At 34.3% G+C, this 12,186-nt stretch overlaps 1 pseudogene; it reads left to right on the top strand.

Annotated features, from left to right (window-relative positions):
- Nucleotides 1–435: 435 nt before the first annotated feature.
- The window catches only part of LOC123648137, a 188,524-nt pseudogene continuing 176,773 nt past the window's right edge, over nt 436–12,186 (top strand).

Raw genomic sequence — 12,186 nt, 5'->3', positions numbered from 1 at the left:
TGTATTTCTTTGGGGTTAGTTTCTAGAGAATTAATGTGCTTATTGGGTGGTGTCAGGTTTCCTTGCTCTGTCATGTTCCTTGTATCCCTGTGTTGATATCTGTACATCTGTTGGAATGGTCACCTTTTCCAATTTTACAGAGTGGTTTTCATAGAAAAAGACTTCCACACTTTGGGTAGTGTGTAGTGGCTGTGATTTTGGATGGGTGCAGTAATCTATTCTCCATACAGATTTTCAGCTGTAGTCAACTTCAGTGATGCCGTTGAGTTTCTCAGTGGCCTAGGCTGCAGGATTTTGTGTGGCCAGTTTTTCAGATCAACATTGGGCTCCCTGGGAGTGGCATGACTACCTGGCAAGTATGCCAGGAACAGGCATGGACAGGTCCATTGAAACATAGTGATGTTCCTCTGAAAGCAGCAAGCCTGGCTGGTGAGCATGGGGCCAGTCCACTGGCTTTCAGCAGTTCCCCTCTGGAATCAGTGCATCTGGTTGGTGAGTGCAGGTGGTATGTGGGGACCAATTAGCCAGCTTGGAGTGAAGTCCCCCTGGAAGCGGTACACCCAGCAGAGTTCATTGGGGTGCACAGGGTCTGGTCAACTGGCTCAGACTGGGGCTCCTTTGAGGGCAGCATTCCTGGCTGGTAAGCCTACTGATTGTGCGAGCAGCCACTCTGGACATGACTTTGCTGGGCAGGATCACCTGTTCCTTTGGGGATAGGTTGCCATGTAGGCACCCTGCAATCTGGTGCCAGATTGCTTGTGTTATTCTCTGAGAGGCTGAGTTTGGGGGTGCTGTAGTATACAAGATGTGGAAGGCAGAGCACCTCTTGCACTGCTGTTCTTAGGGAGCAGGAGTCTGCAGCAGCTCAGTGGAGGAATGGTGCGCTACTGAGTGTGAATGCAGTATCACGGTAGTGTAGCCTCAGGGATAAAATGATGCAGTGACTACTGGCTCCCAGAGCAGGATGTACTTTAGCTGTGGTTCTAGTTTCAAGATGATACTATACAGCTGCAGCTGGGATCATGGAGTGGGAAGAGGAACACAATGTGGGCTTTTTCTCTGGGGCAACATACCTGTTTGGTAGCAGCTCCCCAAACTAAGCTCTGGGGGCCTGTTGGGACTGCAGGATTCTCCATCAGCAAAGATTACAGGTGTCTGTGATGTTAATGAGAGCTGTTGGGGACCTCCTGCTTATCTTTTCCCTACTGGGGCAAGTGCCTTCTTTCTCTGAGCTAATCCTTGCTGGGAATAAGGTGTGGCAGAGGCAGGGTGTTTCATTTCTTCTCCGTGAGGGCCTCCCTGAAAATCTCCTTACTCCACAGTTTTCTCATCTCTCCCCAGCTGTACTCCAGCACTCTCTCAAACACTCCAGTTCTAATGTATTTGTTTATTCATTGTTCTGATCCTTTTTTGTAAGGACTGTGGGCATTAGTCTTCTCTAGTCAACCATCCTGCTACACCTCTTTAAATATTTTTTTCTTGTTTTTGTTGGAAGATTTATCTATATTTTTTGCTGAAGAGAGATTTTTTACTAGAGAAAATTCAGCCAGTGATTTTAATCTTTTTCATTGTGTCTGTATTTGCTCACAAAATTAATATTGAAATACTCATAGGTCACATAGCTGAGTTGTTATATTAAATGTTTGGTCAGGAAAACATATAAAAAGAGAAAAACAGAAGTTTAGAATTGTTTTCATCATAAATGTTTTAAAATGTGTGGGTGGCACACATTTGAAATGACTTACCAGACATTTGCTTTACATTTTTATTCTTAATAATAACTTAGAAGAATTTAACCCGTTTTTCAACTAATGGGTGATTTTTCTCAATTACAGAGAGAAACTCACCTTAGCTATGAATTTTCCCAGGACGTTTTCTAGGCTCACCCCTTTGCAAAGAACCTTGGAAAAATCTCTATTAATTTCAAATTAAGATAAGATCTTTTCCTCGAAAAACTAACATTTATGTTTGACTTTTGGAGATCATTTAATTGTTATTTCTGATAGGCTTTTATTAATGGTTAATTAGTAATAAATGTTTTTGAAAACTTTATTTGAATGATATATTGAGTTATAATTTTTATAGAGTGATTTGTTAATGGATGATTTTAGGATATAAAGATATAAAGAAACTTATACTTGAATGTCTCTGAGATTTTACAGAATGATTTTATAACTTTTGGGATCCATTTCCTATTATATATGCTGAGCTCACTGAAATATATATTAAGGTCAGCAATTATTTTTAAATATGTGATATTTTTGACATTGTGGATTTAATGCATATATTTCCTTATACAAATGCATTGGCATATAGAGATAATAAAATGTTATTTTAACTAATTATATTTTATTACCATGATATTTTATTATGCTGAGTAATTTTAAGAATAAGAATATTTACTATGAATTTTAATGAGCAAATATTTAAATAACTTCCCAAAGGTAAAAAACTGAAACATAATTTACACCTTTATTCACAAGTTGTTATCAGTTATAGCAGTATGTTATTGTTGTTAAACCAACTATTGCTGACATAAATCAAACTGGAGCATAAGGTAGTATAATTTGAGTACATTGTTGGATTTAGTTTGCTCAAGAGAGTTATTGTACTGTAAGTTGCTTAATTCAAACTGTCTTTTCAGTTTCTGTTTTAAAGATTTTTTGCTAGCTTTTTAAAACGACAAGGAGCATGATTTCTTTTTTCAATCATTTGAATGCTTTCTAAAATAGTGGGATTACTTACTTGTACCTTGAATGTTATTCAATGTACAATGTAATAAAACTTACTGATGAAATTATCTAGGCTGTGTATATGTGTGTGCATGTGTGTATTTGATTATTTTGATTACTGATGTAATTTCTTTAGCTATAATTGATGTGTCATATTCAGGTTTTCTATTTCTTTTTTCATTTTTTTGAAAGTTAGTATTTTAAAGATATGTGTCATTACATCTAGATTTGCAAATTTGTTGCCATATTCATTTATCATGTTCTTTTCTGATATTTTAATACATACTTTGTATTGACTGACTTTTTTTAATGCTGATTTATTTTGTACCTTTGTTTGCTATCTCTCTTCGTGTTGTTCTCTCTTTATGTCTCTCTCTCTTATTCCCTTTTTGTCAAAATTTGACATATTAGTTTTCCACTGAATAAGTTTTGCCTTTTTTGATATGCTCCATTAAATGTTTCCTTTCTATTTTTTGCTTTCTATTAATTTATGACATTTCATTTATTATTATCTATCTTTTTAGGGGGTGGCTTTTGCTGTTCTTTATCTAATTTCATAAGAAGTAAGGTTATCTAATTTTATAAAATTCACTGCAATTTTGTATATTAAAAAGATTTAGGAAAATATTAGCCAACATTTATATTTTGCAGTAGGTTTTAACACAATAGGATATAGGGTCAAGTAAAATTTGAAAATAAAAGGCAAATGCAAATTTCATATACATTGTGAATCTGAACACTTTAAAATATATTAATAATCAACTTGAAGCTAGAGTAATGCAGTTTTTGGCATTTTTCAATTAGAATTTTATTTTATTTTTTGCTAGGATATAGTCTTGACAATCAAAATTTTATAATAAGTAGCTTGGAAATGTAAAGGGAAATGGATTTATTTCATTATTATGTGGAACACCATCCTTTTGTATGTGAAATTGGAGATATTTTGAATCAAGTAAATAGATTTTCTTTTTTTTGAGACAGAGTCTCACTCTGTCACCTGGGCTAGAGTGCCATGGCATCAGCCTTGCTCACAGCAACCTCAAACTCCTGGGCTCAAGCAATCCTCTTGCCTCAGCCTCCTGAGAAGCTATAACTACAGATGTGCACCATCACATTTGGCTAATTTTTACTATTTTTAGTAGAGACGGGGTCTCACTCTTGCTCAGGTTGGTCTCAAACTCCTGAGCTCAAATGATCCTTCCACCTCCCAAGAGTGCTAGGATTACAGGCATGAGCCACCACGCCCAGCCTCAAGTAAAGAGATTTTTCCATCAGCTTCTCAGCAGGAGCAGAACTAGACTGGAGTAATGAATGTGTTTCATCTTGTGACCAGGAATGTGCTGGAAGTCAGTTGGGTCATAAAGATCATCCAACTCTTAGTAGATTATCTTTGTTTTCTTTTAAAATACTGGACTTTATGCCTGGTATTAATCAGCAAGAGTGAAGAGGATCGAAAAACAGCTTTCATTTTACTTTGGTTACTATTATAAATAATTTTTCTCAGTTTTATTATGGCCATGACATTCCTGAAACAAATGTAGGGCTTCCCCCAACACTGCCCCATATACTTTTATTGATAAATATTTGAAATGATTGACAGCCCAAATGCCTTTTTAAAATAGAGTAATTCACAGCAGCATCCCTTCCAAATGCACCACCTGCTGTCAACAAATATTACAAGGAGCCATCCTAAACTTGAAATGATGAATTAAGGTAAGTAAAATACAGCAAGCAGAGCACTTTGTCTCTTAAATTTTAGTGAGGAGACAAATAATTTTTCATATTTACTTAAGAAATAGCACAAACTTTTAAAGAAAATATTATTAAAAGAAAACTTAGAGATGGCTCTTAAACATAGGATAGGTATGCTCAAAATACTACATTTTATCTTATAAATATATAAGCTAAATACTTTAAAATAAATCATCAAGAATGTTTCCTGTTGTCTGAAGATTTTGTTTGTAATTTTATTGGCTTTTCTTTATTCTCACCTTTCTTTTTCTTTGGAATTTGCTAAGATGTCTATCTGCCTGAAGGAACCATTTTACTAAGGATCTATCAGCAGTTTGGTTTTTTAAATATGCTGTCTCACAGATGAAACTATTTTGTTTCCATGTGGACCTAAAATTATTAAGATTTTGGTCATTAACCTTTTTTCAATTAAAAAAAAAACTTTTTATCAGGCCAACGTATTACTAAACTGAATGCTTGCATTGTCAAAATACAACTTAAACTGCTCTTATACTGACATAGTCCTTTAAATGATGCACAGTATTGGATGTTAGAGTGTGTTGTGAAAATTAATTCGATATTTCTAAATATGATTGGTTTATCATTTTTTTACTCCTCTAAAAATAAAATGTTGGCTTTTACTGAATCTCCCTTGCTATTAAATCATTAGCATAAAGGAATAAAATTCCTTGTCATCTAACAGAGCTTATCCTAAAATGCACAAGACAATTTTTGGTGTCAAAATAATATAATCTAGTGAACTTAGTATAGACATTTCCTTTCTTTAGTAAACTATGTCAAAGTTTTAGCATAAGTAGACTATTTCAATTTCTTTCTCTTGTTTTGGTATTTTGCTATAGTTGTGAAATAGTTTCTTAGCAAGGGAAGAAAAGGATTAACTTGACTAAAACCCAGTTAAAATGCAAATGAAATGAATTTCTGGGCAATAAAGCATGCACTAAGCTGGAACCCTAATGAACATAATAGTAAAATGTCCCTGGAATATTTTATGCACCTCTATCTATTTCATTTTTATGCTCATTTAGATGTAAGTCTTCCAATAATTTTAGAGTCTTTGCATTTCCTTTTGCCACAAACATGATTAAGAGCTTTATTACTCCATTTTATCCAGAGACAGTTTCAAACCTACTTCATTTTACTCTCTGGACACCAAACTATGAATCTAGGAAAAAAAATATATCTGACTTTTAAGATTTATGTTCCTTTCATAGGAATTACTAAAATTCAATATTAGTGATAGCATATATATCGGCTACATACAGTTAAGAGGTTTGATATTTATCAAATACATTTTACTCTTTAACAAAAAGGAAATTTAATATTTACAGAACAATGTGTTAATTATTAAAATAGAGATAAGGGGAATGGTTTCCTAGTATACACATGGACACTAATCCCTGTCATTACCCTGTAGACAGAGCAGAGCCATCTGTGAGCTGAGGAGAAGGAGAGTCTTTATAGTGCTGATGGATTTTGCTGAGTCGGGTACCCCTTGTGACAAGACAAAGCATGGTTTAAGCAAACAGGACGAGGTCATTTCTTTTACCTTGTTAGACCTATTCACACTTTGCTCAAAGGCCTTTTAACAATTCAGAGGATTTTAATATATTATCCTATAAAATAATTGTGTAATCTATTATTATAATAGATCATAAAAGAGTATGGTCATTATGGAGTAAGTACTATTTCAGAAGCATAAAATGTTAATAAGTGTTCAAGGTCAAGAAAATATAGGATAGGTTGAGAGCTAAATCTACAGAAGCTGGTACATTGTGAGTTGAAATAGCTGCAAAAGATTCATGAAGTCTAGTCTATGCCAAGAACAGTAGCCCTGAAACTAATTTAAATAATTAGTTTTACTTTTTTCATGTTCATCCGTTAGAAAGCATATGGTATAGCCTCAATGATTATAGCAATAAAAAAGGACCATTTGCTAGTTATGGCAATGTTGTGACTATGAAATATAAGGTCAAATAGAGCAAAAGAAAATAGTTTTAAAACTAAAAGCCATAGAAATATATCATTTAATGTGCATTATCCACTTTATGTAAAGTATGCTTTCGATATTGAAATAAAAAGATATTGTGGCCTCAAATGTATGTTTCTATCTATCTACTAGAGAGAAGAAAAATCACTGAATTAGCTGGGGCAAGTGAATTACCGAGTGGGTGGCCCCATCCACTCATTCAGTTTGACAGACTATCTGTGGACTCGCTTTCTGAAGCCAGAATATTAACTTTGCCAGCTTCTTTGTGAATCAAAGATCCTTTATCAAGTATATGTTCTGTCCTTTAGGAAATACAAAGTGCAGTGCTGCCTGGTGACTCAGAAAGCACTTTAAATAGCTGAGCAAATGTAACTCTTTTATTGTCCTATTTAAATTATTCTTTCTACCGTTAAAGTTGAACTGTTATTCTATCATAAAATATGCACCTATATACTCATTTATATCCACATAGTCATGGAGCACTTAATCTTAGCTTCTTGGGAACAATTAGTTCTATTCCAGTTATGCTTGGGGTTGTGCTCTTTCCTGCCATCTCTATCTGGCTTCACATCCTACTTCTATCTGAGTTCTTTGCTATTATTATTCTAGAGAAGAGTCACAACATGAATAAGAATTTATTGTGCTGATCTGAGACAGCAGTACTTTGCTCTATGAAATGTTTCTACTTCTAATGTGTAATGCAGCTTTTATTCTTTATGGTAATCTACTATTTCAGCCGACAATGACAGTGGCAACAAGCTATATTCTTGGTGAATGATGTGTAGGTTACTGGCTGGGGGACCAGAAGGTTAGAGCCACTAGACTAAACACCACCACCATGGTTTGATTTCCCAACACTTTTCCCACTCAAACCTTTACTTGTCTAATATGACCCCCACTTTGTTGGAGAACGTCTGCCCTTCCTTCAGTAGGATATCCTTCTGGTAAAAGATTCACAAGGTGCCAATGACATTGTCCTCATGCCCCACCTCTTTAATCAATTCAAGGATGAGCACAGGATCAGACATCCCAATCAGACTTTTCATGGTAGGTTTTCTACTGTAAAGGGAAAGAATAAATTCTTCTTTGTTTTGATGTTATTTGCACCATCCAGATCAAAGTAAAAGGTCTATTCTGATGCAGTTGTTTCTATCTACAAATACAGCATGAAACATATATTTTGTATATATTCTATTTTACAGAAGATCTCCTACTTTGGCATGTTAATTTGATATGTCTTAATAGGAGCATAGGTTATGATATAATAATTAGGATAAAAATTGACGTACCTAGTTTGAATGAAAACATATCCCAGGGAAGTTGTAGGAATGCATGCTATTCAATTACAGAGACTTTTCTCATAAAAAGATGAAATATTACTTAAAATTAAGATACAGGTAATTCTTTTATTTTTATTTCAATAGATTCAGGGGTACAAGTGGCTTTTTGATACATAGATGAATTGTGCAGTCTTGAAATCAGGGCTTGTAGTGTATGCATCACCCAAATAGTATACATTGTACCTTGCAGTAAAGTTTTTGATCCCTCCCCTCTTCCAAGTCGCCAAAGTCCGTTACACCACTCTGTATGACTGTGTATACCTGTCGTTCAGTCCCCACTTATAAGTGAGTATATGTGGTATTTGTTTTCTGTTCCTGAGGTACTTCACTTAGGATAATGGCTTCCAGTTCTATCCCAGTTGCTGATAATTCATTCTTTCTTTTTCTTTCTTTCTTTCTTTCTTTCTTTCTTTCTTTCTTTCTTTCTTTCTTTCTTTCTTTCTTTCTTTCTTTCTTTCTTTCTTTCTGTCTCTCTCTCTCTCTCTCTCTCTCTCTTTCTCTCTCTCTCTCTCTTTCTTTTTCTTTCTTTCTTTCTTTCTTTTCTTTCTCTCTCTCTTTCTTTCTTTCTTTCTTTCTTTGACAGAGTCTTACTTTGTTGCCCAGGCTAGAGTGCTGTGGCATCAGCCTAGCTCACAGCAACCTCAAATTCCTGGGCTCAAGTGATCCTCCTGCCTCAGCCTCCCGAGTAGCTGGGACTACAGCCATGCGCCACCATGCCCGGCTAATTTTTCTATATATATTTTTAGCTGTCCATATAATTTCTTTCTATTTTTAGTAGAGATGGGGTCTCACTCTTGCTCAGGCTGGTCTCGAACCCTTGAGCTCAAACAATCCGCCCACCTCGGCCTCCCAGAGTGCTAGGATTATAAGCGTGAGCCACCGCGCCCGGCCCTGATAATTCTTTCAATTAATGAAAATTGACTAATACTTGGAACAATTTGACAAGTTCTAGAAAGGAAAAGAATGATGTTTATTAACAACTTTTTCTTTGCACCACAATATTTTCCAGATATTTGAGATTTTAGTGAACACTAAATATATTTAATTCAATTACTTAGAATGTAATTACATTGGCTAAAATAGATGTTAATGAGAATAGCTTAAAAATATTGTGATAACAACAACAACAAGCAACTTACAATATCATCCTGGTGATTTTTAAAAAATGCCTGATCAATTACTCAATAGCCAATGGAAATAAGTTAAATTTAATTCAGACATCCTATTTTAAGTATCTGATGTAACTTACCATGCTATGCTAATATATGGGATAGATTAAAGCCCAAGAAACTCAAGACATTTTATGCAGCAATAGCATATGATTACCATGGAACCACATTATCATTAACATCAGGAAGCATTCCTGTCCCTATTAGCTGAATGTGAAAAGAGCTTTTTTGATAGTCCCCAATCTGCTTACAGTCTTCTCCTGCCCCTGCCTCTTGCTACCTCATTCGCATACTTTCCTCCTGAAGCTGTCTGTGGATGACACCTTACTCAGACCCTCCTGCATATTGATGCCTGTGGCAGGGGGGGGCTTTCCCATAATATTCACAAGGTCTGTGTCTGTGCCAAACATCATAGGATTTCCAGCCATTTTCACTGATGTATTCTGCCTCCTCTTTCTCACAACTACCTTCTCTTCCCACAGGTTTCAGCCCTCCCTGCAAAAGAAACTGCATCAGGGTGGTGCTGGAGATGAGAATTTTCTTCTTTTGTAAGCAGAATGCTTCAGCCCAGCCAGCTCACACGTGGACATTTTGGAAATATTTTTATTTTAACTTAGATATTTGCTTAAAATTTTCTGTTATATTTATTTTTGGAAGCATAGCGTTAAAGTTATACTATATAAATATCTATATATTATCTAGCTCTAATAATCTTACAATTCTAACTAACATGCAGTAGAAATGGGGAGATATGTAACTAAAGTATGGTCATAAAAATATAATTTAAAAAGTGATATTTATCTTCTTATTAAAAGTCATCATTTTATACTGATTAAATTTAAACACATTTAGTCCCACCAGTTGTAAGATCTAATTTTGCTCTTTAGTCCTATAAATATACAGGCATTTAACTCTTTTGATTAATGTTATTCATTTACAAAATTCAAATTCAAATTGGTAGTCTGGCTGGACTATTCTATTTTTTTTTACATAACACTATTTAAGAATATATGCTACTCATAAACTTTTAAACGTTGTCCAAGGGTTTCTGTCTAAATCTACTGCTCATTTTACCTTCCACCTTTCTCCAGTAGGACTCGTTCTCATGATTGTTGTAGAAGCTACACTTTTTAATGAAATCTTTCACGCAGCTGTCCTTCTTCACTTGTATTCACAGTATTTTGCATATATGTCTAAGAGAGTTCTTTAATTATATATTTATTTTACATGTGAAAAAAACAAATGATATGTATCTTAAATAACCATGTGTAACTTTACTTGCACTTCATTACAGAAAATATTATATTGTTTAAAAACTACCCTTATGTTATTGAGATTTTATATCTCAAATTATTGAATTTACACAAGTCTTTGTTGTTGGGTGAAGGAATAAAAGCCTCATAAAGGTAATTACTATATCCCTAGAACCTGGAAGTGTGCTTGATTAAAAAGAAAGAAAGAATAAAAGTTGAGATAATTAAAGATAAAAATGAAGGGAAGGGAGGAAAGGGAAGGGCAGGAGAGGGGAGGGGAGGGGAGGGGAGGGGAGCGGAGATATTACCAGTGAAGCTGAATGTGTAACTGATGAAACTAAAATATTCCTATGATTTCTTTTCCCAAAGGGTAAAAGATGTTTAGTGTGACTCCTGTGTTCAAATATAACTTCACCTTCTCATCCAAAAGTCTTATCTATACTAAAAGAACCCTAGACAGGTATTGATTTTTCATGATACTCCATTGTGAAGGGCTTCCCTTACCCTGCAGTGAATTTGAATTAAAGTACCATATGCTCTTCTGAAAAGCTTGTTTCTATAAAGTCTTCATCATAATTGTGGTCACCCTTTTCAATTTTGTTGCTGCTCTGTGGTAGAGTAGGAGGCAAACTAAATAAATGGGACTATGAGGGTATGTGAGTGTGTGTATACGTGTGTTTGTGTATGGATCTGTGTGTATCTATTGGTCTATACCTGTACCTTCCCACGTGATTACTATTTTACCAGTATCAAAGATATATTGCTAAATACATCGATTTATTTTATTTGGATGATTAATCAATGTGAAATGTAATATAAATGTACAAAGTTTTTAAGAATCAGATTTATAGCTTTAACATTTAATTCTAATTTTTTTATATGAAAAAGAACAATGTAAAAATACATGTTTGAAGGCATATAAAATCTTCATTGACTATCATTTTCTCCAATAATAAATTAGATTTTGTATGATTTTTACAATATTCTTTGGCATTTGTGTATATGTGTGAATCAGGTTTTCCTTTTGTTATCAAAAAGACAACATTTTACTCACATTAATTTGTTATTGCATAATCCCAAATCAACCTGAGTTCTTTCCTAGAAAAATTTAGCAGGTGCTCCTCCATTGTAAAAGGAGTTATATTAGCATCATTATGTTTAAAACTATTTATGAATCTTGGAAAACATTATTTAGAGTAGGGAGAATAGCTTTGGGGATTTTATTTTATTGAATTTATAAAAACAAATTTTAATTCACATAATCCAAATGTTTTGAAACTTTGTGATTCAAAGCTTTTTAAACAACTCCTATGAGTGTTTTTCTTAGATAGAGTATAAATACTTTGGTAGAGAAGATATTAAATGCGCAATGCAATTGAATAAATCTGTTTTATCTATAGACAGTGTGAAGTTGTAAATACATTTCTAGTCATGAACTGAACTAAATTTATGGGCTGGAATGGGTAGGAAAAAAGAAAATAATTATGTCTACTTCTTTAATAGAATGGCGGTCCATTGTATTTATCTTATGCCCCATTCAAAAGCACGAGCTGCCCTCCCAATTCTTACTTAGCAGCTAAGGAATTAGGTGCTGCCTTATCTCAGTGTTTGAATTATTTCCTGCACTCAAAATACACAGACAACTTTTCTTCTTTAGTAATAATCAAAGCTGTTAATCCCAAAGTCCTGTTTCTTAAATATGAAGAAAATTATTATTTTTAACTGAAAAACTATTTTTTACATGCAATCCAGACAGGTCCCAACTCAATGTAATTTTCATTGTGTCTAACAAAATAAAAATTTTCTGGTATGAAGCCACCATGGTCATATATTCAATAAATAGACTGTTCCTCTAATGGACTGACAAAAAGCTGGTGGTAAATTAGCTTTGTACAAACATTAAATAGAAGGTACATTTCTGTATCAGCTGCTGTCTTTATAATGTAAGACTGT

Source organism: Lemur catta, chromosome 12 (assembly GCF_020740605.2).
Source record: "Lemur catta isolate mLemCat1 chromosome 12, mLemCat1.pri, whole genome shotgun sequence".
Taxonomy (NCBI): domain Eukaryota; kingdom Metazoa; phylum Chordata; class Mammalia; order Primates; family Lemuridae; genus Lemur; species Lemur catta.
This window is presented reverse-complemented; position numbering and strand designations above follow the sequence as displayed.